Source organism: Silene latifolia, chromosome 1 (assembly GCF_048544455.1).
Source record: "Silene latifolia isolate original U9 population chromosome 1, ASM4854445v1, whole genome shotgun sequence".
NCBI lineage: Eukaryota > Viridiplantae > Streptophyta > Magnoliopsida > Caryophyllales > Caryophyllaceae > Silene > Silene latifolia.
The window spans coordinates 180613643-180618020 of NC_133526.1; positions in this window are offsets into that span (position 1 = coordinate 180613643).

Sequence of the window (4378 nt, forward strand, 5' to 3'; positions counted from 1 at the left end):
CGAAAGTGAACCTTCAGATAAATATTAAATAGTATGATTTCTAAATTCTAATCCGTATATTTTTAAGTTTATGTATTTTTTTTTTCAAAACCGTAATAGATTATTGTATATTCTTTAATACTATTTTTATTTTCATATAGGATCGTGAAAATAAGTATAACAAGAGATTGATCAAATTCTTGAAATAGTAATAAGGAACTTAAAAAATTTTATGAACCTTTTGGAATTCGGATTTAGGGAATATAGATTTTTAGATTATTGAGCTATTGAAATGAAAATTTAATTCGTAATACATGGAGTAGATAACGACCATACCATTGAATCACATCTAATATTTTTCTATCGATATAATAAATGTTTTTTCGGATGTAAATAATATTTGAAGCATGCACGTGGTGATAAGATTTCAAAGATATTTCTATGGGAGGGTACGTTGATGAAGAGGTATGGAAATAATTTGGAGATGACTATACTGAGGTATTGAGTTTACAACCTTATAAGGCGTTATTGAAGATTTTTCCATACGGAATTTATTATATACGGATGGTTTCAACTTTTAATATTTAAAAAACTCACTTTATTATATTGCGGAGTAAAACACACGTATATATATAATGAGTTGTCTTTGTCATTGCTCTGTTGTCAAGTTTCTCAAAATTAGTAGCTACCACATTGTCACTTGCCGGATTCGATTTACAAAAATAAACCAAAGTTGTCAAAGAAATAAGATATGAACTAACTAATTTCTATGTATTTCAAGACTGTATAATTTTAAATGGATCAACAACGAATTGCTCGAACAAATATTAACAATACAATAAAAATATCAAAACTAAAACAAATAAACCCGTGAATTTCACGGGTCACAAACCTAACTACAATCTAAAATACCGTGCATTTGCACGGGATCTAAACTAGTTTCTATTACTACTTTGTTATTTCTATGTCATTTCCATTTACTAATTATCATGTTTACTTTATCATTTGTCATTAGCTTAGTTTACATTATGCAAGAGTAGTTTACTTTGTCTAGGGAATAAGGGAAGTCATGCATAAATAGTTTTTGCAATTGTTGAATTAGGATGTTATAGTAATCGATTAAAAGTTTCTATTACATGTTTGCTTTGTTTTGTTAATCTTTGATAAATGATCACTATCTTAGATTAAATTTTTTAATTCACTTTTATAAGTCGAGGGGCACGAAATTGAATTAGACTAAGCATGTTTTAGTAGACAACCTAATCATAACGAGAGTTTGCTAGGACCCGATTTATGGTTGACAATAAGGCCGAGAGGTGGTTGTCTTTAAGTCTAAACAATTAACGATATTATCAACTCCTATGTTTAATTTGAGAATTTACATAATTTGCATATGTGACCCGACCTCCCTAGACTCTACCTTTATTGTTATTGTTTACAAACCCAATCATATAATCAATCGATAACCGACCTAGATAGAATTCACCCCATAACAACTTATATAGCAACTCCCGTCTCCTTGTGTTCGACCCCTATTACTACATTCATTTGTGTCTAGGGTATTTATCTTTGATTAGGTTGCGACAATCCTATCAAAAGGGTACGAAAACATACACAAAGATGTACGATAAATGGTCTCTCAATAATTTAATGAGAGACGGTATCTCCAAAGTTTTTGTGAATAACTTGTATCTTTCTTTAATTGGCAATTGATTAAAAAAATTCACAATACTGATATATTTTTAAGCCGTTTTTAAAAAAATTAAATAGATATAAGGTCGATAAATATATTAAGTAGATCATATTTATCGTCACCAAGTTCAATTCGGAACTAAACTCATTAAAACTATTACAATTTCTGTTAGCATAACTAACTTCAGACTTTCAAACATCGATCACAATTTCTGATTTTTATGGACTTATTGTTGATATACGATTGAGTTTCTCTCACTTTGTGTGTTAATCTTATTTGCTTCATTTTATACCTGTATTTAACTAGCTATGTGTTAGGCTACTGGTAGCGCTTAATTTAGTCAATAGTTTAAATTTCGTGCAGTATTTGTACGTTATTTTTTTAATGGGTTTTTCTCTCTTGTACCTCCGAACTTTTCACTTTTCTAAGCTGTACCCTCACGTATCACAGATTACTAATTGTACCCCTAAGCTCAATTAGTTGTTCCCAACCGTGCCCAATCTACCATATTCCGTCAAATGTTGGCGTTAAGTGCATGGAATTTCCAACGTGGATTTTCCTTTTTTTCCTCTTATTTCCTCTAAACGTTCCCTCCATTTTTTTCAATCTTTTCCCTCCATAACTTCTCCATTACTTCCCTTATATAATAGTATAATACATTCATTCCTCAATCTTTATTTCATTAATCCTCCAATTTCTTCACCCTCCTTTTTTGTACCTTAATTTCTTTTAATTATTCATCTCACCATTTTAATTATGTGGTCTTCTTCATCTATATTTGGTAGCCACTGCATCTTTTGTAAACATTGCCTTATTTTGGTTACGTGATGCAAACCTTCAATTGAATAAAACAGTATATCTTTTTAATGGAACAATAAACCATTTTTTTCCATTAAATTTCAAGTTTTTTGTCATTACATTTTAATAACCATTGTTCCGGGTGTAATTCCAGAGCAGTTATATGTTACCACCCGTGGCTTGTAGAATGATGTCTTGAGTTGAATCCCTCTTGTCTTTATCGTTCCACTCGGCCTCTCCTGCAACAATGAACGAACTGAGGGCTTGGCTTTGCGCCAAGCGTACTCACTCCGACGCTCAAGTCAGTAAACTTAGAGGAATAAGTTGTTGTTACTTCGCTAAGGATGTATTGTAGAGAGATAAGGAAGATATTACCAGATGAATAGTGATTCTTAGGTTAATTTATGGATCCTTTCCTCAATGAAGGTTGAGGAGTATTTATAGACTTTCACCTTTTGTCACGTAGTGGCCAAGTGGCCAAGTGGCTAGCAGGTGGAAAGACCGTTCTACCCTCGGCCGATGGACCCATGGCAGGCCGGCCGAGGGTCTTGGATATGAGTACGCGGATATGTGTCCCGGCTGGCTGGTTGCCAGGCCGAGACCCCAGGTGACAGGCCGATGGGTTGCATCGGCTAGACTATCTAAGTCGTTGACTTTGCCGTGGATATCCTTGACCTTGCTCAATATGTTGACTTGGTCACGGTGCGAATATGCCCCATCAATTTGCCCCCGCCGTAGTCTATGCCGTGGTATGGGCTCCGATGTATCTTTGAGCGTATATTCTGCGAAAGTAATTTTCGAAACTTTTCTCAGATCGGCTTCTTCTACCTCGGCCTGGTTCTTATTAGGCCGTACCATATATATCCCCCCTCCGCATGGATGTGTAAAGGGCATCCGATGTGGAAGAGAAAGTGACGCTGGTCGAGACCAGGGTTGAGAGTGCCGGTTGTTTTTGATTGCCCCCAGGCCGGTGCTCCCTAGCATGGTTGATCACGTGGCCGGCGGAGAGCAGATACCTAGGAATTTGTTGAGGAAGATGAATAGGCAGAGATATGAAGGAGCGTGTTGAAGACGCTTGATCACTGTTGCATTGATTGACGTTTGACTGTTGCGACGATTGACTTTCCATGGTTGCATGTCTGACACGTGTCTGTTTGCTGATTGGCTGGCGCTTCATGAGCTGTTCTCTGATTGGTCCTTCTTCATGGGCTTTTCCCTATAAATAGGGCAGTTATTCCGTGAAATTGGCCACCAATTTCATTCTCTCCAAAATTTCCTTCTCTCTAAACTTTCAAGGGCTTCTTTGTCTTCTAATTTTCAGAGTTGTTACTCCGGCGAGTGTTTTTCTTCAAGGTAAACAAACAAATTTCCTCACTTCTTATTTTGTTAAATAATCATTGCTATCATGTCTTTCGCCGACGCCGGGACTAGCACTTCGCGCCGGGGTTCCCGTCGCGTCTTGATGGGGAGGGGATACTAGATGCCATCCCGATAAGGTTTGGGGGTCCTAGGTCTCCTTCTCCCGTAGTTGATCCACCAATTTTGGAGGAGTGGGAGGATGAGGATGATGATGCTGATGATGATGAGAGGACTCCTTCTGATGGTGAGAGGCCGTCTATCCCGGATCATGGCGAGGCCTGCACGACTGGTCTTGACCGTGTCGGACTAAATAAATTCGCCACTGTTCCGGTGGGACTCTTTTCGGAGGCCATTTCTCCTTCGGTGAGGGGTACAAGATCGTTATCCCCGAGGAGGGTCAGGCGGTCTGTTGCCCTCCCCCAGGTCACATCGGCGTGTATATCGGCACACTGGAGTATGGGCTCGGTTTCCTTTGAATGAATACGTCATGGCTATCATCAAAGCTATGAACGTCGCTGTGGCCCAACTGCATCTGTTGGCCATGAGGAC